The following is a 26,119-nucleotide window of genomic DNA, read 5'->3' as shown; positions in this document are numbered from 1 at the left end:
CTCTACATTAAGGAAGTGGTGACCAGAAATCAGTGGTTGATAAAAGGATGGTGAGTAGGACCATATGGAATGGACTGACAAATCTGATTCAAGAAAATTACAGAATTGATTTAATCATAGTTCTAGAACCGAAGAAGGGAAGGGACAAGAGAGATAATTGCTTATTGCTCTCCCATTTCTGTCCTCAGGGGCCAAGCAGAGCTCTTCAAATATTTGGAGTCAATGATGATGTCTGAGGGAGGTCCCTAATCTTGCTTCAGTAGGAAAAGCGCTGCTTTTTTAGTTTGAATTTGGGGCACGTCCCTTTCTGCCTGGGTGAGCTGGATAATTTTTTGAACCTCTTGGGTCCATTATTTCCTTAATGGCAAAGGGGCAGGATGGTCTTTCCAGTCCCTTCTACTTTTATATTCTCTGCTCTTTTCAGTCTAAACATCCCAAGTCCCTTAGGTCAAAATATTGTCATGACACGAATTCTCAGCCCTTTGCTAGCCGGGGTGGGTGACTTCTTTTGGATGTCTTCCATGGTATGTATTCTTCCCAAAATGTCACACCCAGAAAAGAATAGACCCAGTCAGTTTTATTCTCCAAGTATCTCTTCCTAACTTCCTTATTTCTGTTGAGGACACCCTGATCCTACTCTTCCTCCTTCTCCAAATTCAATTAGTTGCTGGGACTTTTCTATTCTAAACCCATAGTATCACATATCCTCACCCGCAAAACCATTATCATTATTACAGATTGTAAATCATTGTAAATTTTCCAAGGTCTCTTGTGATCTTGGGGGGTTGGGTCCGTCAGCTTAGTGATCACAGAATCACAGATCTAGAACAAAAGGCAATCTCAGAGACATTGAAACTGATTCCCTATTTTGTAATTGAAAAAAATCAACTCTTAAGGAGGAAGACTGTCTTTTCCAGTTCCAGGATATTTTTCCAGTGTCACCCATTGGTCAGAGTCAAAGGTGGGTATCCATCCCAGCTCTTCCAGCTAGTTGATGAACCAGAGTTCTTTTCATGATATCACAGAGCCTCTTTAATGATCTTACAATGCTACATTAGAAAGTACCCTGTGTGTGGAGTCACAGGACCTGGATTGAGATCCTCCATTTACTCAGTTCCCAGGTAACTTTGGTCAGGTCACTTCAATACTATGAGTCTTCATTTCCCCAATTCTCAAAAGAAGCAGTTGGACTAGATTCCTGCTGAGGCCCCTTCCAGCTTTCTAGAGACAGGATCTCAGTCATTATTTGGGCCCAGTTTGGTTTAGAGTGAATATAACTGGCAATGATTATTATTTTGGTAAAAAATTTCACTCCCAGAATAATCCTTTTTTTTAAAACTAGGTAAAAGAGGCTGTTCTCTGCTGCATTTCTTACCTAACCTTAGTCACTAAATGAGACCAATTAAAGACCTTAACTTAATAAGGCCAAGGTCTCCCATTTCATCCAGGGCCATCTCCAGTCCTCCTAATCTCTATCTGGCCACTGCTCCCAGATGGCTCTGGAGGGGAAAGTGAGGCAGGGGACCTTGCCCAGCTTTCCCTCACTCAAATCCAACTCACTTGCGCATTATGGTATCATCTTCCTGATGTCGTGTCTTCAAAAACACAGAACAAACAGCAACAACAATAGAGAGCAGGCTCATGAGCAAGTGCCCAGGCTGTTGGAGTGGCGAAGTCCCAAGTTCAAATTCTTCCGTCTCTCTCATGAGAGCTGACCTTGACCACATCATTTATTCTGTCTCTGTTTGTTTCTCTGTAATAAGGCACTTACCTTCCAGGACTGCCGTGAAGATCAAATGATTTAACTTAGGCAAACCTGAATGTCTTCCGCAGGTTGTCTCTGTCCATTTGGACCACGGAGCTGGCTCTGGGTTCTTATTCTTGAAGTTACCACAAGGGGGCACTGCTGTAACTGCTGTCCATCCCTTCCACTGGAAGCTGCCTTGTTGGTCAGTAAAATTTCCCTTTTTATAAAGTGTGTTTCATTAACAGCTGCCATCAGCACACCCTGGCTCTGGCCACTAAACATGTGTGTTCCATTTCAATGGGAGTTTCCCTCTCCTTACTTCAAACCCCTATTTTCTCACTCCGTTACCTGCTTCTCCCCATTCTACTCCTCCTCCTCCCAATATGGCAGACTGCCAAAGAAAGCTCCTGGAATGAAGGTAAAAACAAAAACTAAGGGAGCCCCAAGTACGATAAAAGAGAGGATTTTGTCTCCCTGAAGGAATCACAGATTGGCCCGACTCAAAGGTATCTCCTCGAGGTGGTCTGGTCCAATGCCCTGTGCAGACCAGGAAGTGGAGACCCACAGTGAGGAGGCAATTTGCCTCAGTTCACACACCTGCTATGAAGGAGAACCTGGATCTCCTGGCTCCAAGTCTAATGATGGATTCAGGGCCTGAAGCCAGTTGGCAGCTTTCATTCATCAAATGGGGAAAAAAAATCCAAATAGGAAAGAGACACTGATGTGAATCTGGTGGATTTTGTAAAATGATTTGCAAGGATTACAAATGATTTCAGTCAGCCTGAGGTCCTAAGGCTCAGTGTTGTGGCTTCTTCATGACCTTCTGAGGAAAATCACTACAATATCTGGGGGAAAGTCTACCTGTGAGGAAAGCTCAGAGGAGGTTTTCTTTATTTTGTCTCTGTAGAAACCCAATAGATATACATACCCACCCTTATATTTATGTGTAAATATATATGTATATATATCTACACACATACAATTGCATATGCTTTTGTATGAGAAAGACCGACACACACAGAGAGACAGAGGCAGAGACAGACAGACAGAGACAGGGAGAATAATTTTGAATTCTTAGTTAACAAATGTGCTTTTTGATTCAGCCATTCTAGAGAGCAATTTGGAACTATACCCAAAGGGCCATCAAACTGTGCATACCCTTTGACCCGGCACTGTTTCTACTGGGCTTATATCAGAGAGATCTTAAAGGAGGGAAAGGGACCCACATGTGCAAAAATGTTTGTGGCAGCCCTTTTTGTAGTGGCAAGAACTGGAAACTGAATGGATGCCCATCAGTAGGAGATTGACTGAATAAATTATGGTATAACTAATGTTGTGGAATATTATTATTCTATAAGAAATGATCAGCAGGATGGTTTCAGAGAGGTCTGGAGGGACGTACATAAACTGATGATCATTGTACACAGCAATAACAAGATTATACGATGATCAATTCTGATGGACGTGGCTCTCTTCACCACCATGATCTTGTGATGATGAGAGCCCATCTGCACCCAGAGAGAGGATTGTGGGTCCACACAAACACATCACAACAAAGCATTTTCACTCTTTCTGTTGTTGTTTGCTTGCATTTTGTTTTCTTTCTCATTTTTTCCCCTTTTTGATCTGATTATTCTTGTACAGCATAATAATTGTATAATTCCCCTCCCCATCCCTCTTTCACCCTCCCTCCCCCAACTGGAAGTCACAGGCTTCCTTGATAACTCTCTCATTGAAAGGGGCTGTCCTGTGCAGCTACAAAAATCGAAGAAAGGAAAATATCTAAAACATTTAGTCTAGCCCTTTCATTTCATTTACTAAGAAGAAAACTTGGTGCTAGAAAAGTGAAATGATTTGCTCCAGATCACATAGCCAGAAGTGTAGCTCAGGTGGAGCAGCAGACACAGCACTGACCTGAATTCAGATCTGATCTCAGATACTGACTAGTTGTGTGGTCTTGGGCAAATCATTTAGCCTTGTCAGCCTCAGTTTCCTCATCTCTAAAATGAACTGGCAAAGGAAATGGCAAGTCATTTCATATTATTTAAGAAAATCCCCAAACAGGTCACAGATAGTTGGAAAGGCTTAAAAGAAAAAAAAAATACTTATTGCATTTCTTTATTTTAAAAATGTGTTTTTGTTTTTATTCTTCCTTTACCCACCATATCAAATCCTTTCTTTAAAGAAAAGAAATAGTAAAACTTTACAATGTCTGTAATGTTCTTTATCTATAGCTCCTCACCTTTCTGTTCAGGAGAAATCTGTGTCTTCAGAGGTTCTACGAATCCACTGTCAGTCATGATAATGAATCTGAGCTTCTATTTTTAGGGTCATTTTCTTTATTTCATTTTTTTCATATCATTTTCATTAAAATTGTAATCATCGCAGATAGTTTTCTTCTGCCTCTGCCCTCTGTGCTCTGTATCAGTTCACACAAGCCTTTGCAAATTTTTCTGACTTCCTCTCATTTGTAATTTCTTAGAGTGCAGCGGTATTTCATTACTTACTTGTCTTACCATTTGCTCAGCTGCTCCCAATTTCCAGTTATTTTTTGTTGTTTCCACAAAAAGTGCCGTTATGACCACATTGGGATGTGTGGGACATTTCTTGTTGCCTTTGATGTCCTTGGAGCCTATTCAAAGAGTGTGATTACTGTGTCAGAAGGTTTAGAGACTTCTGGAATAACTCCAAATTTCTTTCTAGAATGATTAGCCCAATTAACAGCCATATCAAAAGCATGTATGTGTGTTTATATTTATAAAGTTCCTCCAATAGTGCTGGTTTCCATGACTTATCCCTTTTGCAAATTGAGATTTAAAAAATATATATAGTCATTATTTATGTTATTTATTAATCATAATTTAGAATATTTTAAACATAAAATCATGAAATCATAGGTTACCCTTGAGGCCATCTATTTCAGAATCATCTTTACACAGATGGTGAGTTGGAAGCCTGGGGAGATTAGATGCTTATCCAAAGTCACACAGGTATTTTGAGTTAGAGAGTGGGACTCTCTTCCTGGTACACCACTTAATAGTTACATCACCCTGGGCAAGTCACTTAACCCTCCTTACCTCAATTTTCCTATGTGTAAAATGAGCTGGGAAGGAAATGGCAAACCATTTTAGGATCTTTGCCAAGAAAACCCCTACCTAGCTCATGCTCAATTGGACATGACCAAAAAATAATAAACCTAAAGCACTAACTTAAAAGTAAATACTCTTCCCATTTTACCGCACTGCTTCCAGTGCTAAAAAAAACAAACAAACAAACAAAAAAAAGCTCATTTCCCCTAAAAACTATATCATTTAATTATGCAATTCATTTAATGGGGAGCCAGTGTTTCCCCCCCAGGGGACCCCCAGTCTCTACTCTAAAATTCAGTGATGACAGTTTCATAATTAGCATGGAAGATTCAAGAACCCCATATGGCATAAGGTGAATCTTCATATAGCCTTTGTCCCCTAAAACAAGGACCACTGAATTTGTGATGGGATGAGAAGAGAAAACATGAGAGACAAAAACAGAGAACAGGAAATCGAAATGGTTAAACACACAGGCGAAAAACCCTTTAGGAAGGAAAGAAAGATAAGACAGAAAATCAAGTTCCCCAAATCACTGGACTTAGCCTGAAGCAATCTTCTTTCTAGTTATTTTTCCAATAATTTGTTTTCTTTCAACCACGACATCAGCCCTTTTCCTCTATATTTCTATGTTGCCTCTTGTTGGATCATTCCTTTTTCAATTCTTCATGTATTAAATTAAAACAAATGCAGAAATGAAGACTCAGCTTTTCAAAATTTACCCTAGCATTTGAAAATCAAAACTTGTGACTTCAAAATAATAAACAAGATTCAGTAAAAATGGGATCATAAGTGTAAATTTTGAAGGGACTTCAAAATGAGTCCACCCTTGTTTCTTTACGAAGGAGGAAGCTGAGACCCAGAAAGTTTGCCTAAAGTACTTGCACATGCTCACAAAAATAAAAAAGTTGGAAACCAGCATTTTTATTTGGCTTAAAAGGGTGATCTGGAGAAAAAAAAAGTTCAAAATCAATAAATGCTGCAGTAACAGACTTACCGTTTCATGTCAGGGTTAAATTACACTCATTCGTATAATGTCGTACATGAAAGCATTCCTCTGATATGTCATCATACTATGATTGTGAACTACCCTTTTCAAAGGGCTCTACTAATATATGGGAAAGTTTTGCATATCCAATCAAACTTGATAGATTTGAGCCAAGGAATGGATGTTGTTGTTTCAAAACCAAAGTATCCACTTGTAGAGATGGACATCATTGGAGACATAATCCGATTTATGATGATAATAATCATTGTCATGGTGATGATAATAGTTAACATTTATACAGGATTTTAAGGTTTGTAAAGCACTTTAGATTTTAACCAGCTGATAAATTTTCTTTGCACCTAGCATCTCGTGAAGCCATGTAGGGAGATATGGAGGAGACCAAAAGAAGTGGCTTATCTACTTTTTGTGATCTACATTCTTGGAGGGATTATTCCCAGCGATGACATGAAAAAAAAACTTTCTGGATTATCGAATTAGTATCGTATCTTGATGTGAACTGTTGTCAACTTATTATTTTCTTAATGATAATTTTTTTTGGTAGGTCCCAATTATAAATATTTTCAGACAAAAGTGTTATAAAAATTTTAAAGAAAGAACGAAGATTTTATGGTGCTAGAATTTTCTATTTGTTCTTAATAAGTATTGGAATTGATATTCCTATAAAGGAGTTATTTTCTATTCAAGGACAATGAGGATATTTTAAAAAGATATTGTGAACATCAGTTTCATTAAGAATGTTTGTTGAAGAAAAGAAGTATTTATAGATTTTTATTCCTCCCTGCCCATCCCATAACTACCTTTAGTGTGATCGTTTCAGAGCACAACAAACTAAAAAAATGGATTATCTAATAAACTCTGAATATTGAAGTTTGTGGCCTGGAACTAGATGACAGGGATGAAATGGTTGAAATCATAACAATATCAAGGAAATGCTAAATTAGCTGACTCATAAATGCTGAGTCAAGAAATTTGTTTGAAAGATATTGAGTGGCCTTAAATTTTTAAACTTCTATTTCTTTTTTGCCCCAAGGTTCCAAAAGAAAGAAACAATAATGGAAGTCAGAAATGGGTAGTAAAATAGCTATAAGATAAAATTGGAAATGACAAAGCCAAATGACTGGAAGAAAAAGGTTAAAACTCCTATTCTGGTCATAGGATGATAGGATTATAGGCCTAGAAGAAAGATTAACGATTTGTCCAAGGTCACACAGTTAATGAGCATCACAAGATTTGAATCCCAGTTCCTCAGTCCCATGCCAGTGCTTTTGCCTATATTGAAGATCTTGAAACACCTACCAATTAAGCAACTTTGTGGCCTATTGAAAGAAGCAAGTTATATGCTAAATATTCCTAGAACATCAAGCCCATAACAAGAAAACTATCTGCAAAAGGATTACTTAGGGATCCAGAAGGGAACGTTGTATCATTGAGCTGGCTTTGGGACATCAGGAAAACAAAATATCGTGGGAGTTTACTGAATCATACACCATTCATCCTGAGATTCTGACATTATAGACATTAAAAAGGAAATAAGACATTCAATGAAGTCAAAGGCAACTCTAACTAGTTCTTCTGAATGGCCTCTAGATTTAAATCATAAATTTGGATATTATATTTTATTAAGAAATATCCTAGAAAATTTAGACTTGTGATATTAGCTCCCTTTAGTCATCTATAACCTTACCATTCAATCCTGTGACCCTCAGATGTGAACAAGTGAAAGCAGAGGATGTTATTTCATTCACATCAAGACATAGCAATTTTCAAATAGCTGAATTCACCCTAATAAATATTCTATATGAGCTCATCTCTCAGTTCATATTGTATGCATTCCTTCAAGCTTATAAAAGGCTCCCAACAGAAGACTCATTGTATTGTATCATCCCCATATTCTAGAGTGCATGCACCCAAATAGAAATGATCTCACAGTTAATGAATCAAGCCTTAGATGTCGAAGGAAAAGCCAGACTCCTGCTAGAAGAAGCCAGGAGCATGAAACGCATGGGTATTTTTGATTAATATTGTACATCCACAAATGATAAAGGACCTTAATTCTGTGCAGTTGGCCATAACCAAACAAAGAAAGTCTTTCCTTAAGGGGAAGAAAGCCTGGGTAGCATACTTCTCATTTTCTTATGAAATTAAAAACGGACAACATCAAACACAGGTCTATTAGTTACAATGAGTAGACAACAACAGACGAATGTAAAATAATACCTTAGAACGGCTAAGCACTTTTCACAAAACAAGAAAAGAGTTTGAGTTTTCTTTGGCATTCATTTTACCTTGATGGAATATTATATGAATTTACTAAATGCCAGAAAAGCCTAAGACCACCCTCAGTGAATATTTTTCTTGGTTTTTAATGTACGTTACTATTGCAGCATGAGATCTTCCACTCATTTGTCATCCGTCGTGAAAGAATAATTCTTGAAATCTCCTGGCTTCATATACCATTTTAATGAAACATATCATTTCTATTCTTTCAGATTTACAAGGAAGGGGTACAAACAGAGATATTAGCTATTTTCTTTGCTCAAATCAGTTTCTGAATTTTGTTGGGAAAATCATTTCTGTTGCTTCTTTCAGTTAGTAGATTCTGGTTTGATCTGGAATATGTGATATCCCATAGATTCAATCTGGATTATCAGGGAAATATACACTAACTAGGTATTATGTGATAAATATGTTTTAATTTTAATTAATTATGGTACTAAATATGTTATGAATATCCATTTGGATATTCATTTCTATAAGGCCATAAGGGAGAATTAAAGGGCTCTGGAGAACACATTGACATTTTTTTTTTCTGCAGAAACAACTCCTTAAACTGATTGTTAAGATGTAATAGTGTGAGTGTGTGTGTGTGTGTGTGTGTGTGTATGTGTAGACACTTTCTCAATGTAATGTATCTCTAAAAATATCATTGTTAGTAGGAAAATGTGATCAAAGATATACAGAGAAATTCATCACCTACAAATCTCTAGGGATCTTTCCAATGTACAAAGAAAGAAAAACTGAAATGTGATGTGGATATGTCCAGCACAATTCCCTTTAGACTCGTTGCTTAGAAAGAGGAGCCTAAAATGTCAGACTTCTTGGTTAGAGATGATGACTATCAGTTTCAGATTGGTGAATTACATGAGGATTATTGTTGCAGTTGCTTTTGATTTTAGACTTGCGATTTTATTGACTTAGGCAATCTCTAGAGAAGAAAACTCTTCTATAAATACACATCAACAGTTCTTCTACAATTTATATCTAGCCTCAGATTGTTGCCCAGGGACACCGAGGTTAATAGTTTACCCAAAGTAATCCAAACAATAGAGATCAGAAGCAGAACTCTCAAGATCGGGTCTTTAAAAAGTTCAGTTTCCCTCAATGGCATATTATGCATTCACTTCCATTTCCAGTTTAGAAAGCTGTGGAATTTTTATTTATTTGTTTGTTTGTTTTATTTGGAAAAAAAAAGAGTAAGAAAAAAAGAAAAAAACAGAAAAAGAATATAAAACAAAATAAAGAAAAACAAAAGATAACAGTTTTGTGCCCAGCAGAACATCAGGGATGATTCAAAATATATAACAAATTACCAGTTCAACAAAGTATATATATTAATAGAAGAAATTATATTCATGAATGTCCATTTTTTCTTTGCTTCCTTATAAATGTCTTTGGTTCTCTGCTGCACACCTTATTTACTTTATTCTTTTCCTGTCATCCCTCTCATCCCAAGCAAGCTATGGTAAAGGAAAAAAAAACATATTTATGCATACATATGTAGATATATACATACATACTCACACTCTCTCACACACACACACTTCACGTACACACACGTTTTCCTATCCCTGCTGACTCTTTAATTAAATTCTGCTCCATAACTTGTCTTGCTATTACTTAACCTCCTCCCACCCAAAGATCCCTCCCTTGTCTTTTTTCTTTACCCTTTGCTTCCTTATCTGTCCATTCCTCCAACCTTATTTCTTTATAGATTTTGGAGTGCTATACCCTTCATGATATATATGTAGTGTTGCCTATTGAATCCATCCCTGATGTGAATAGTTTTCAGAACTACAAGCTCTTCTGCCCCCAATATCTGTGTGCATTCTTAGCTAAGGAACCTTTTTAGTAAAATCTGTGAGAACAGAGATTTTAGACCCAGGGGGAGCTGATCGACTACATGGCTTCTGAGTCCCTTGATTCTTATTCTATGGTCCAATGATCCTCTAAATTATGGAAAGGTTGCTGATAGCTGTCAATGGGGGAAGCTGCCATGCTGAATTCCCCTCATTAATTAAATCTCCAAAAAAATAAAAATAAAAACAAGGAAGTGAGGTGAGTTAAATCCCTTCTTCATCTAAATCTATGACCATTAATTAGGTAAATTCCCCATGAAAACTGGCCTTGTGCTGGTAGGTTTAACCATGTGACCTTTCCCACTTTGCTTAGAAATGTGCCTTTGTGGAACCTCTTTCCCATTTAGGAATTCTTCTCAGAGCCTCCATTTTGAAGAACTGGCCAATCTAGCCATGTTTACGAATTTACTCCTAGTTATACTCTTACCTCTCTAGATTTCTCCACTATACTCCAGGACTTTTCCTCACTCTGTAAAGTTCCTCCTCTAATTGGTGAATTCTTCTCCAAGTCTCCATTTGGTGGCTATGCCAGTGATGCTCACTCCTTCACTCCTTTTTCTGGTTTCACTTCTAATTTTCCAGATTCCCCCTCTGCCCTCTGATTTTAGTTCCCTTTTATATTGTTCTACCTCCTCTTCCTCTTTTAAAAATAAGCTTCTTGAGGACAAGGACTGTATATTTAGGATAGTATCTGGTTCACAGTACATACTTAACAAATGCCTGCTAACTTGTTGACAGGAAGCCATTGTTTTAAAAACAAATTTGTTTAGAGTCCTTAGGTTTTGTCATAAAGGGGGATTTTTGCTTTCATACTTATCTAAAATGTGAATAAAAGCCTAAGGAAAGGAAGCTTTTATTCATTAGTTATAAAGACACATAAAAATAAAAGTTCATGAGGCAATTGAATTGGAAAGTTGGCTATTGAGCATGTGAGCACCTTGACAATAGTGATACTTTGTACCCTGGGTTTCTTTCATTAAAGATCAGAGAATAGTAGTTCCCTGCAGTTCAGGGAGAAGTAACCTTCTTGGAAAGAGGAGCGATGCTTTAGTAAATTATTAGACATGGCTATTAGATAATGGTTCCTTGGCCAAAGTGGTTGTGTGTTTGTTTGTTTGTTTGTTTTTTAAGAAACAAAGATCCAGGTAGGATCTGACATCAGGAATTCTGGGATTGACCAGCAGTCTTGGCTCTGACCTTGGTGCCTTCTGTAGGTTTCTTTGTTCCTTAATGTTATTTTTATACTTTTTTATTTTAAATATACTATGAATGTGGATGTGTCACGTAATTGGGGCTTTGCTGCGGTAATTATGTGGCATAATAGTAATTACTGAAACCAATTCCAAAATAACCGATTTGCTGTTGTGGGTGTGAGCTAGACCTGTCTGTCCTTCAGGAGCCTTTTGGTTTACTCTATTTTTTTTCTCTTAAATCCATATGTTTGTGGTTTGGACTTCAGCTGAACTCCCATATTCTTGTATTGCCTTCTTCATTTCCCACTTCAGAACATAAAAATGCAGAGGGGGAGAAGGGTATGAATCACAGGGGAGCCTCATTACTTAGAACACACACCTACTTTTTGGGTTGTAATTGTGGAATAAATCCTGAAAAAAACTATTTCTGACCCCAATAGTCTTTTTTCATATAAGTAACACACATCCTTGGCCAGTGACTAATGTCTATATTTAACATGCTATTGTGTAGAAAGCAAACAAAAAAAAATCCAAGAATTAGGGTGCTTAACAAACAGCTTCAATTTGGGCTTAATTTTGATGGTACAAAATTTCTCACACACTTGGTAAGATGGGGTCAAGATTCAGTTAAGTTTATTAGAAGTGTATGTAAGACATACCGACAAAAATCATTTTGACATGTAAAGAACTTGACTTGGAAAAAAGGATCCCAGCTCCAAATACTCAGGAATATATTTAAGCCCAATCAACTGACTAAAAAGGAGAGGAAGAACTTATTTCAAATAAACTGTGGGGGCAGCCCTGAAGTCAGGAGGACCTGAGTTCAAATCTGTTCTCAGGCACTTAACACTTTCTACCTGTGTTCCCCTAGGCAAGTCACTTAACCCCAATTGCCTTAGCCAAAAAAAAATGTTTTTTCATCTACTACTGGATGCTAACATCTCAGGGAAGGTGCCCAGAATGTTATTTCAGGCTGAAGTCATCAGAGAGAGAGCTTCCAAACTACTCAGATTTGCTTCAAGAGCCCTAAGGGCAAGACGTATCAGCCTGAATCTAGGACAGTGAGTTTATGGACTGCATGTTTGCTCTGCAATGATAAAAGTTAGAATGTAAAGATACCTTGCTATGAGACATTTGGAGAGGAAAGATGCACTTCTCAATGGAAATATCAGGAGAAGTTCCTTGGAGGAAGAGGAAGATGTGGGGCAAAAAAAAAATCTATCTCTATCTCTATCAACATATCTCCCTATTTAATCCATTTATATGATAAGTATATTGCAATATAATTTACTTGCCCACCTTATGTATTTTATTTAATGCATTTAAAAACATTACTCTTAGAAGAGCTCCATAGACTTTGCCTGACTGCTAAAGGTATGCCTACTCTTGAACAACAGCTTCATTTTACAAATGAGGAATGGCAGCTAGGTAGCACAGTGGATAGAACAAAGTCTCTGAAGTCAGGAGATTTTGAAATTCAAATCCAGCCTCAGACCCTTACTAGCTGGTCTTGGGCAAATCATTCAACCCTGATTGTTTTCCCCAAAATTGTTTCCCTCAGGAAACTGTTGTTTACAGTGATCAAGAGACATGTTCAGGGTTACAGAGATATTATATCTCAGGGTTTCAGTCTCAGGTCTACTGGCTCCCATTTCAACACTCTTTATACTACTTTGGGGGAATAATAACAATCATTCTGTATAAGCTTCTTAACAACTGAATATCAGAGTGATGATCAACTTTGATAGACTTAGCTCTTTTCAGCAATACAATAGTCTAAGACAGTTACAAAAGACTCACTATGGAAAATGCCATGGCCAGAGAAAGAAATACTGAGACTGAATGAAGAGAGGGGCATATTATTTTTACTTCCTCCCGCCTTCCTTGTGGTTTTCCCTTTTGTTCTGATTCCTTTTTCACATGACTAATGTGAGAATATGCTGTATATGATTGCACATGTAGGACATATCAGATTGCTTGCTATCTTTATAGGATGGATGATGGGAGAGGGGGGTAAACATTGAACTCAGCATCTCATAAAAATGAATGTTAAAAACTGTAACTGGAAAAATTATCATTAATTGTGAGTGTGGGGAAGGATTGAACAGCAGAAATTATCTAGAAATAAAGAACAACAGAAATAAAGAACAGGAGCAATAAGGGTCAAGGATTGGGGAGAATGGAATCAATGGTGAAGGAAATTATGTTATTGAGGTGGATGCCCAGAGGGTCAGGATAAAGGACTCGTAATGAAGCCAAAAAAGGGGTAGAACTGGGAAGGACTGAAGGATTGGAGATTGTGGTGAGACCAAAGAAAAGAGTCAGCAGGAATGAGGGCTAAGGAAAAGTGGTAAAATGGCAGTTATGATAAAGGAAGAACCAAAGGTAATTTGGAATCAGCTCAAATAGACTTCCAAGAACCTATTGTTAAATTTTCAGGGTGAACATCGTTTGCCTCAGATATCAGGAATGGCTACAAATCAGGGCTTGATTCATTGATTTGTGATTTTCTAGACTTAGGAAAGTGATAGAATTATACACTTCAATAACAATACTGTATGAGGATGTATTCTGATGGAAGTGGATTTCTTCAATAAAGAGAAGATCTAATTCAGTTCCAATTGATCATTGATGGACAGAAGCAGCTACACCCAGAGAAGGAACACTGGGAAATGAGTGTAAACTGTTTGCATTTTTGTTTTTCTTCCCAGGTTATTTTTACCTTCTGAATCCAATTCTTCCTGTGCAACAAGAGGACTGTTCGGTTCTGCATACATATATTGTATCTAAGATATAACATAACATATTTAACATGTATAAAACTGCCTGCCATCTGGGGGAAGGGGTGGAGGGAGAAAAGAGAAAAACCAGAACAGAAGTGAGTGCAAGGGATAATGTTGTAAAAAATTACCCATGCATATGTACTGTCAATAAAAAGTTATAATAAAAAAAGAAAGTGATAGAGAGAATGTTGATAATATGGATTAAACTTTATGTCAGGGACTTTATTCTTTGAGAGATCTGGTTGTTAAACACCCCTGGTGGAAGTCTGAGCAATTTGGGGTAAAGGGTGAGGTATATGAGGAATACCTGTGTGAAGGAAAGACAAGGGGGAGAGAGAGGGTAATAGTTTGACTGCTTTTATACTCTCTTCTTTTACCCTCATCAAGAAGTTTCTTAATTTGTCATTACTTTCTGCCTCCCACCAAGAGAGACATCAAACAAAGGTCCATAAATCATATATATGGTTTTACCAATAACAACATATGGCTGGAAGAGGTGGACTAAAAGGAAACTGAGCACCACAGAATCGACACTTTGAAATTGTGAAGCTGGAGAAGACTTTTGAGAGTCTCTTGAACAGCAGGGAGATCAAATCGATCAATACTTAAAGAAATTAATTCAGGTTGTTCATTGGAAGATCAAATACCGGAGATGAAGCTTAAATACTTTGGCACATAATGAGAAGATGGGGCTCATTGTAAAAGACTGATGTTGTGAAATATCGAAGGCAAAAATAAAAGTAGAAAGCAGAGGATGATATGGATAGTGTCATGGATGGAATGAACATAAACTTGGACAGATGTTGAGAAATAGTGGGAAATAGAAAGGTCTCTTGTGCTATGGTCCATGGCATCACAAAGAGTCTGACATACCCTGAATAACATTATATCTTATAACTCCGCTAAAGTTAATTATTTGAAGTAGATTTTTAGTTGATTCTTTCTTTAATCATACCATCAAATGTCTGCAAAGACTGATAATTTCCCCCATTACCTATTCTAATTTATTCTATTCCTTTGTCTTTTATTGCAATAGCTATGAATGATCATGGTGAAAATGGGCATCCTTGCTTCACCCCTGAACTTATTGGGAATGCTTCTAGCTTTTTTTCGGTTACAGATAATGTTTGCTGATGGTTTTAGAGAAATATTACTTATTATTTTAAGGAAAGCTCCATTTATTTCTGTTTTTTTCTAGTCTTTTTGTAGGAATACATGTACTTTGTCAAAACCTTCTTCTGTATCTGCTGAGATATTCATGATTTTTGTTGGTTTTGTTATTGATATGGTCAATTTTGTTATAGTTTTCCTAAAACTTAAGCAGCCCTACATCCCCGCTATAAATCCGACCTGACCCATAGTGCATAATTTTTGTTATATAGTTCTAATTACATTTTGGTTGGAATGGAATAACAAATCTGTCATGCTTAATGGCTTTTATTAAAAAGAGATCATTTGTCCTAAGCCTGGAGAATTTTGGAATGCTTAAGCTTGGGTAATACTAACAACAAGTTTCTAACTACAAGTTCTCTGATATATTCAAAGATTAGGGAAGTGGTAACTTCAAATCCAATGTTTTTTGCATGAGCTTATTAAAAAGATATTTTTTAAATCCCTGGAAAAACTAGAATGTTTCTCTTAGCTTCTGTTTGCCTTAGGTTTGATAAAAATAATCTACATTGGCACATCCTTCCCCTTTGGAGAAAAATCAGGCAGTTGCTATGTCTCTTGTTATCTCTTAACTGCTTCTTGTTGTTATGAGGAAGGATTCAATCCCAATGTGGGGTTATCAGAAAATTATAGAGATGCGATAAAAAAACCCATTAATATCATTCAAAAAAGACAATGTGCTTTGAGTCCCTTAGATGAAAGGTATATTGGGATGATGCTATCATAACTCTGTATGAAATAAAGAAAAATTTACATTCTAAATTTAAAGGTTTTCATGTTGCACTTTCTAAGACAATAAATTATAGCTGATTGTGATCTACATTGCTAGAGGCAGTTCTCCACATACACAAAATCTCAGGATCTTGACACTGATGGATAAATATATTGTGTGTGAGTATGTATGTGTGTGTGTGAAACCATGTTCTTTGAAGGATATATAAATATGAAGTAGGCAATTTTTTTTAAAGAACACATCCACCTACAGATAGACATATGTACAGGCTTAGAATTGTCAAACCTTTTATTTCATCATCCCAGTGAGAAAATGTACTGTACCAGTGTAGTTTGGGACCTTCTCTAAAACTGAAAATCTTAGAATCTGTGACATTTCCCAGGTCACATAAACAGTATATACCAGAAGAGGGACTTGTCCCAAAGCTCTTTATTTATTTACCAGTCTGCTACAGGTAGCAGTGTGCATTGGTATGGGTATTGGTTGTTGTCCTTCTTTCTTAAGAGGAACAAAATGGCATCATTAAATTGAAGTCAAGGAGCAGTGATTGTTCAATCAACAATCAGACTGACTGATCTGATCGATGTGAACTTTGTAAGATTCTACCAAGGTTGGGCACAAATAATTCACATGAATATTTGGAATGGAGTGGGAGATGTGTCTTAATTTGCACATCTCATGTTTCTTTGGAGTTACTGCAATTCTGCTTTGCTCATGGTGCACAACACCTTATTTGATGTGAGTGTGACATGATGGGAAATCTTTTGTGAGTCTTCTGTCATGCAATCGATTCCAAAGTTCTTTAGAGAGATCTTGAGAGTGATCTTGTATTGTTTCTTCTGACCACCATGTGAACATTTGCCATATATATATATATATATATATATATATATATATATATATATATATATACAGCTGTTTATATCTATCTCTATTTATATACCTAAATGTGTCCATATATCTATAGAAACATATATATACATGGATATCTAATGAAACTTGATTCTTATCCTTGGGTTGAGACAATCTCTCATTCTCTTTCCCTCAAGAATTTCCTCTGATCTGGACTGACACACGTGATCTTTATCAGATTCAGTTTGGGGGACCTGGGCTGCAATAAATGGGGTTAGGATTCCTTTTTTCATACCAGTTGGCTTGCTAACCCCCTCCCCTCCAGAACCCTGAACATTTTACTTTGGGTTTTAAGTGTTAGTTTTTCAAATGTAGAGGAAAAGAAAAGCACTCAAAGTCAAATATGAATCAGATAAGGGACATGTATTCATTTTCTGCACACAAAATAGCTCTAAGATGAATGTGCAGAGTTTAAGGAATCAATAACATAATCACTTTTAAAATTTACTCAGAGGTTGTTACTTAAAAACAAGTAAGTTGCTAGATATGAAACATTTGTCAGGTTTGTTGATTAAGCACTTTGGATTTTATTTCTGCTTTGTATTTGTCCATACTCTTGGTCTGTTCCTTCTGCCAATGCAGGCTAGAGCTTATATTCATCTTACTGCCAGTGGTTATTTTCTCCAATGAATTGGTAATTAAATCCACCCAATGGATCCAAGACCTCTGGAACTCCCTTGATTACTCCAAGTTTCAGGACAGCATCCATTCATCAATCTAGTAAAACAAAACAAACAAAAAAGCAAAAAACAAAATAAAGAAGCAGTCAAGGGCTCAATTGCAAGATCTGCTAATTGAATAGTAGGCTTACTATAGTAAGTATATACAGTATATATATAATACTATGTTATATATATATACTATATTACAGTGTATGTATATATATATATATATATATATATATATATATATATATATACATATATAGTTTTATACTATTAGTAGAGACAGAGAAAGAACTTAAACTGGTCAAGATAGGAGAAGGAGCACCACTCTGCCCTCACTCCCCAAGTCTAGGGAAAGAGAATTACTTATCATATGAGATTCAGTGGGTCATTGAGTCAGTGGCTTTTCTTTCTCAATAGGAAGATGCTTCATCATTTGAAAGATTCAAGGACTTCAACTCTGAGTCACAATGGTTCTAAGCAGCCCCTTCCCCTTCAAAGGACTCAAAAGCTGATCCAGCACACATCGTTAATCAGGTCAATTAGAATCAGAAAGAACAGCCTTGTAAATTCCCTGTTCAACTCTCATTTACACATCTGTGTACAATACATACCCATATATGCACATGGTATAAAATGTATCTATGCATTTATATATAAATGGAGACTCATTATATCTATTTTTCTGTATGTATATTTATATCTATCTAGGTATGTGAATCTATAAATGAGAGTATTGTATTTTCTGACTATGTATACACTCTAGTGTCCCCAAAGCACTGAGGGAGAAAAGTGTCAGAAAATTTGAGTTTTATCTATCTTGAAGTAGATGAGAGGTAAGATATTATATTCACTTTTTTTTTCAGGATAAAGAATTTATTTTTTCATTTTTCACATGCAAATTGTATAGTTACATTTCATTTGCTTGTCCTTGTTTATATTCTTATGTTCTGCCAATTTTGTTTCTTCCTCAAACACTCTGACCTTTTTTTGGTAATTAAAACAATTTCTCCCAAATGTCACACACATCACGTAATTCACCACCGGGGCTGAAATCTGTACTAGGAGATATGGGCAAATCAACTCCCAGAAAGAAAATCCCACAGACGGTCCAGGATGTAGGTGCATTAATGGCCGTTCAGGTTATTTGCAATAGACTGCATCTGACACAGTGGTTAGCGGTAATTAATAAAAGATAAACAGAACAACAAAATGTCACCCAGCAACTAACCTCGTGCAAGCTCCAAATGTAGCTGTGACCCCCCGCCAATCTGTCAAGCTAATTAGGAAGATCAGACATCCATTAATATCCCAGCGCCCATGAGGCATGTGGTATGTTATGAATGCGTACAGTGTGAGGGCTGTGCTAAGGCGTGAATCTCCGGGGGCCATCTGTGTGGAAAAACCCACGGCTGATTGTGAGCATGCTTCTCCAGCTCATTCATCATGGCCTGTCATTTACACCTCTTTTAAATGATGTGCTATTCACATTGTATCATACTCACATCCCAGAGAAAGTATTGTTATATTTCTATCTCCTGGGATAAATATAACAATTCCCCAATTGTCTTTTTCTGAACTGGGAGACTATTTTAAATGTGACACAGTTTTTTGGCCACATGGATATTCATTTAGATACTTATGTAACACGGGACCCAAGTTCTCCTCAGTTAAAGTCCAACATAAGTCAGATAATTATTGATATGTCTCCTAGTATCTCTCCGAACTTTGGAGGTTTTTATTTTACAAAGAAAGACTAGGTGCTGTTCTGCATTATTTCTTCAGTATGTGAATCCTTAGCAACAAGAGAACATAACTACAATATACTCACTCTGGCAAGACATAGGTGATCAATATAGAATAATTAGAAACTATAATTTTCCAATACGTGATTCAATGGGATAGATGAGTTGCTGTGCTCAGTTGAAAATCATTTTCATTTTAAATGCTGCAAAAGCTCAGATTATGGGCCCTACATGTCTTTGTTGAATTAGCTTCTCTTCTTTTTCAGAAGTTTAACAGTAAATATGGCCAGGGTGTTAATTAAGAGGGCTGCCAATCTTACTGAATAATGGAGTGCTGAAAATAGCACAAGGCAGGGAATTGACCTTCTGTGTCAAAGAGGTGATTCAACTCTGAAGTCTCAATTTTGGGATGATGACTACAGAACAATGAACTCTAGAAAGAAAAAAAAAATGAGAGTAGTTTCATCATTAACTCATCCGTTCTCTCCTAATTAGCAATTTAAATGCTGCCAGACAATGCTGTGCTAAAGATTTTTAAGGAATAAGAGATGGCACAGGTAGCACTTTCCCTTAAGCCTAAATGGCTGCCAATTCTTCCCAAAGAAAATTTGCCTTTAAGCTACTGTCACAAATGGGTTACAATAAGAATAGTATAAAAAAGGAGATGGTTACCAAGTGAGGGGTGCCATGCTTTCTACAAGCATTGGACATGGCCAGTAAGTATAGAGAAGAGTCCCAAAGGAAGAGGAATTCTTTGAGATGATAAGGTTCTCCAGATGGTTTTGATGACATTGTGTCTGAGTGCATCATGGTCTGGGAGCATTACTACATAGAATCCAAAATTGCTCAGAAAAGTTCAGCCAAGTTATATGAGCAGAAAAGAGAAGAAAAACAAAAGAATTAGAATTCTGAGATTAAGATGATGTATTCAGGTGGACAACCAACCAATTAAACTGGGCCTTTAGAAGTGTCTTGGACAGAAATGCCAGATGGGCAAAAATTGCAGAGGATGGATGCGAAGGAAATAATGAAAGGATTGCATTTGAAGATATGTGGTGTTTTTAAGGACTCTCAAGTTTTCCCTTGAAATGATAATCCATTACTTTTAATATCAATATTCTTTCTTTTTTAAGATCAAAGTCTATTCTATTTTTTTATTAAATGTGCAGTTCTTCTATACGTATTTCCTTATTTATCATGCTATAAAAGAAAAAAATCAGATTAAAAAGGAAAACAATGACAACTCCCCCCAAAATTAAGCAAACAACAAAAAGGTGAAAATACTATATTGTGATCCACATTCAATCTCCCTAGTCCTCTAGTTGGATGCAGATATCTCTCTCCATCAGAAGTCTATTGGAATTGGTCTGAATGACCTAGGTGTTGAAAAGAGTCATGTCCATTAGAATTGACCATTATATAATCTTGTTGCTGTGTACAATGTTCTCTTGATTCCACTCACTTTACTCAGCTTCGGTTCATATAAAATCTCTCCAGGCCTCTCTGAAATCATCCTGCTGATCATTTCTTATAGAATAATAATATTCCATAACATTCACATACAATAACTTATTCAGCCATTCCCCAACCGATGGGCATCCACTCAGTTTTCAGTCTTGTCACTACAAAAGGAACTGCTGCAAACATTTTTGTACATATGGGCCCTTTTCCCTTTTTTATGATCTTTTTGGGATACAGACCTAGTAAAGACACTGCTGGATCAAAGGGTATGCACAGTTTTCCAATATTCTTTTTTCTTGTTCTTCAGTTGTTTTTCAGTTATATTTGATTCTTTGTGACACCACTGGAGCTGCAGAGAGATTAGAACTGTTTGCCATTTTCTTCTCTATCTCATTTTACAGATGAAGCAATTGAGGTAAACAGGATTAAGTGGCTTTTCTAGAGTCACACAACTAGGAAGTGTCTGAGACCAGATTTAAACTTAGGAAGATGAATTTCCCTGACTTCAGGTTTGACACTTTTTTTTAAATTGCTCAATATAGATTTAAATCATCATATCACAATTATAGGTCATCTAAAGAGCAATCAAGAGAATTTTGGGGAGCCTAAATATGCTCTAAAATATTACTCAATGAAGATTACCAAATGAATATCATTGTTAATGTCATACAAGATATATTTCACTGGAAAAGGAAATGGGTCAAACTTGTGTGAGAGTTTTTAGCCAAGGGCCAATAATTTTTTTTTAATAATTATATTTCCAGGGGAGCTATTGCAGCACTGTTGGTGCAGTAGATAGTGCACAGACAGACACTGAAGTCAGTCAGACTTGAGTTCCAATCTAGCCTCAGGCACTAACTGTGTGACTTTGAGCAAGTCACTTAACCCCAATTGCTTCCCAAAACAAAGCAAACAATATTCTTTTTCTGATCCTAAGATCTTCCTCAAAAAGGCTTGTCTTCCTCAAAAGCCTAGAATATGATAATTATGTTTCTGTATAATTGCTTTCCCTTGTAACCCTATGCATTTTATTTTATGCATTAAAAGACAATATTTGGAGAAGAGTTTCATTGACTCCACAAAACCGCCAGTGGATCCAAACATTGTAACAACCCTGATGGACAGAGAGTGACAGATAATGGTATGCTTCACATGTATTCCTGTAATTTTAAGATGTCTACAGGAAGGCTGCCAGATCTTTGGGTGGCTCTCTTTTGGAGGACTTAAGGGATGAAATGGCCAAGAGATACACAGGATAGGAAGGCAGCAGGCATGGGTTTACATGTTTTTTTTGGCAATCTCCAATGGGTATACTAAAGATCCCTCCAAGTATGAAAAGTATGCAGAGGCAACATTTCCTGAAAGTGATTTTATGTGAGATGGATCTTGGCTGCTGGATCTAGAACTGAAAAGTGACTAGTGGCAAATTTTACAGAGGAGAGGCTCAGAGCTAGTCAATGATTGACCCAGGGTCCCGTGTCTGAGAAAGGATTTGGATTCAAAGAGCACTGCCCTATCCAATATTCCATCTGCCAGTACAAGAGTAATCTTCTAGGTGCATTCAACATCGTTGTTAACAACATCAATGATCGTTCTTTACTCAAATACAATAGTGCTAAAGGGCATTGATGAATGTAAAGCTATTAGCTGCTAAACCCAATCACCTCCAGATGGGCTTTAATAATTCTTTTTCATGCTTCTAAATAGCTGTTTTATGTTCTTCTCCCCAAATCTGTGATTTCTTGCTACCAGCAGTATGTTCCATCCATTTGGAATCTTCTACCTTGTCTGAATGCAGGTCTAAAGTTGACAGCACGCTGCTCTTATTGAGGGAAGTTGATATCATTTTGGGCAATCATTTTTCTGACCATTCTTAAAGGCTTTTGAGCTGACTCCCAGCTGGGTTTGGGCTATTTGATGTGGTCAGATAAGTTATCTCTAGATAGGAGAAATATCACCATCTCCATGTTTACTACCAGGAAGCTAGCTAACCTCGGGGATAGAATTCTGGTTTTGGAATAAGGAGGACCTGAATTCAAATCTACTCCTGAGACTTACTGGCTATGTGACCCTGAGAAAGTCATTTAACTCTATTTGACTCAGTTTTCTCATCTGTAAAATGAGTTGGAGAACAAAATGGCAAACCATACTGGATATTTGCCAAGAAAACAGCAAATAGAGTTCTGAGTTAGACATGACTGAACAATACAAATGCTTATTACCAATCAGGCAGTATCAGGGAATAAGTAAATGGAGAATGGTTTTTAAATCAGAATGAGTTGGGTTGAAGACAAGACTCTGACATGTATTATCCAGATGGTCTCTCTGGAGAATTCACTTAATCTCTGAATAACCCAAGAAAGCATTCAGTCAATCAATCAATATATATTAAGCTTCTTTTATGTGTCAGGCACCGTGCTAAACCCTGGAGATACAAACAGGGGCAAAAGAGCATCTGAAAAAGCACCCCTAAATGCTCTCCACACAATGTTTTTACCATTGATCAAAAGATCTGGGTGCTAGATATGAGAATGGAAAGCCTTGAATTGACAGAATTTCAATTCTAAACAACAAAGAGGTAGATAGAAAGGTATATTTTATTATTATGTTATTGACATAAAAATCAATTCTTCTATTTGTCTAAGATACTGATTATAAGACAGGGATGTATCCATCCTGTCAATAATTCACTCCATACAATCTAAGTCCACATTGTCTGGAAATGAAACTTCTTGGGAGGAAAAACCATATTAAAGTATCTCCAAAAGACTAGAAGGCTAATAAGTTATTATAAGGCTTGTCTTTACATAAACACATACATGTACAAGCACATATACACAAACACAAACACACAAAATATACATACCTATTAGATAGTAGCAAGTGGAAGAAAAGCTTCCTTCAAAGGGGAAAAAACCTGGTTTCAAGTTTGAAATCTGACACAGTCTAGCTGAGACTGGTCATGTCCTAGGACCTTGCACTGGCTCTAAATTCTAGGTAATTCTTCAGTTACAGAGCAAAATTAGAATTGTGTTAGGAGAGGAAGTTTCTTTCACCAGTATTCATGAAATCATAGATTTGGTCCAAAAATTATTTACAATCACAATAACAATGCAAATATAACATGAAAAAATATCTGGCAACAGTAACAATGAATGAATGAATGATGGAAGGAAAGGTATTTAATAAGTACTAACTGTGTATTAGATACTCTGCTAAGTGCTAAGGATACAAATTCAAAAGCAGGACATTGATACCGAAGGATTTTCCATTGTGGCACAGGGAGACGACATATGAAGGAAAGACTGATAGCGAAGATTGGGGAGTCTCAAGGATGGTGAGTGAGACTGCCGGGGAGCTAGTTGTTAATACCCATTTCAGAATCTATGGTGGTATGTATTTGATTGTAGTACCCAGTTCTAGAGAGGTCCAAAATTGGGTCAATTGCAATGAGCTAAATAGAATGGGTCACATATATTCTGCTGGTTAACTCACTAATCCATAAAATACAGCTGCAGGGTAGTGATTCCAAAGCTGAGTGGATTGTCATCCAAAGCCTGGTTTCAGGAGGCCCATTGGAGGTTCATAGGAATCAGAGAGAGAATAGGTGTTAAGGTGAAGATCAGGGTGAATGGTAGAATGGGAGGTGATAAATGAGGCACACTAGGAGCTAGTTTCAGAGTCAGAGAGACTTGGATTCAATCTCATGTCTGACTTACTGATTTTTGGTCCAGTATCAAAAGATATTTAACCTCCCAGTGTCTCAGATAATTCATTAAAACCACAAATTGCAAAATGATTGCCCATTTATATCAGTGGATAGACTTTCTTCACTGAACATTGCCTATGCCATTAACACCATGCTGTTCTGAAGTTGTTTTCTTCACCTCCAACTCTTTGTGATTCCATTTGGGGTTTTCTCAGCAAAGATGCTGGAGTGGTTTTCCATTTCCTTCTCCAGCTCATGTTACGGAGGAGGAAACTGAGGCAAATGGTTCAATGATTAGCCCAGGGACAAGTAGTATGTATATAAGGACAGATTTGAACTCAAGAAGATAGTCTTCCTGACTCCAAGTCCACTATCATGCCATCTAGCTGCATAGATCGAGCTGAAAGTGTACTGATTTTTGTAATGTATTATATAATACAGAAAAAATTGGCTAGACAGTGTATTCCAAATGGCTTAGAGCAGTTTCAAGGTGTACCAAGACTTTGGGCCACACTGTGCCTATTAAAAAATTACATTTTGGTTTTGCCAATATATAAAAAGAGCATTTCCACAGCTTTTCACTAAAAATAAATTGTGACCTAGATGTTTAAGCTCATTTGCTATTTATTCAGTTAATGAAAGAATGCACATCCATTTCTCCACTTGCAGCTGTTTGGGCTCCTGCTGTGTCTCTGTGTTTCCCCCTCATCTGGATGGACAGGTTATGATTAATGGTCTTCAAGAGGGAGGCAATCAGAAAGATCTTTTTGTTGTTATTCCAGAAGATAACCCCCCCCCCAAGTTCTTCTTCATTGGGACTACTGAGACACAGACCTCATTGGCAACCAAGTGCCCTCTTCACCCACAAAGGGCCCTTTGGAGGTGAAAGTGGGAAATAAAGATGTTCCGGTGTAATGGGCATGACAAACCTTGGGCTGACGCATGGAATTAGAGCCAGTAAAGTGCCATTTTCACTTTGCTATGGAACTCATCCTAATGTCTTCATTCCTTTGAATTAGGGCAGTACGTTATTTCACCAGATTCCCACATTCTGTCCCTTCAATGACAGGGCCAAAGGCTCAAAACCAGAAAGGAGCTTAGAAGTTATCAAGTACCCTTCTATCCTATTTTGTAGAAGAGGAAATTGAGGCACAGTGAGCTTAAAGGACTTGATGGATTTTGGACCCATCTCACTGATTTCAAATTCTCTAAAGCATAAAGAGTTGGAGGGCAGGGAACACATCATGAACACATCATGTTTTCACATCCTCTTGGGAGTTTCACCAATAATATATGCCCCATTCTTGTTGAATGGGCAGTTAGATGGCATAGTGGATAATTCACTGACCCTGGAGCCAGGTTTACAGTTTCCTGAGTTCAAACCTGGCCTCAGACACTTAATTACTTAATCATTTAATCCAGTTTACCTCAGTTTTCTCATCTGTAAAATGATCTGGAGAAGGAAATGACAAACCACTCCAGTATCTGCCAAAAATAACTCTTAAATGGGGTCATAAAGATTCAAATACACCCCAAAACTAAATCAATAATAACATCAATATTTGTTGAATGAATTAAACAAGTTAGAGTGAATTTTCTCCAATTTCAGGGATACTTCCTAAAAGCCTTACTCAAGGACACATTACTTTTCACCAAATTATATGAAGAAAAGCAACTTGCTAGTTTTTAGTAAATTTGTAACACATTTCATTTATGTGTTTTTTTTTTTTAAGAATGTAGACTTTTGTTGTTATTCAGTCATTTTTAGTT

The 26,119-nt window shown here is 36.9% G+C and overlaps 1 long non-coding RNA gene across 1 annotated transcript in view; it reads right to left on the bottom strand.

Moving 5' to 3' along the window:
• The window catches only part of LOC116422984, a 35,707-nt gene extending 29,692 nt beyond the window's left edge, over positions 1-6,015 (bottom strand). Inside the window, exons 1-2 of the long non-coding RNA XR_004233474.1 lie at positions 5,831-6,015; positions 3,990-4,379 (exon numbers count right to left, since the gene is read on the bottom strand). This is a non-coding gene — a long non-coding RNA (uncharacterized LOC116422984). The remainder of the gene's footprint in view (positions 1-3,989; positions 4,380-5,830) is intronic.
• Positions 6,016-26,119: the final 20,104 nt, after the last annotated feature.

The sequence above is a fragment of the Sarcophilus harrisii genome, chromosome 3 (assembly GCF_902635505.1).
Source record: "Sarcophilus harrisii chromosome 3, mSarHar1.11, whole genome shotgun sequence".
NCBI lineage: Eukaryota > Metazoa > Chordata > Mammalia > Dasyuromorphia > Dasyuridae > Sarcophilus > Sarcophilus harrisii.
Note: the sequence above shows the minus strand (reverse complement) of the source record. Positions and strands in the feature narration are given on the sequence as shown.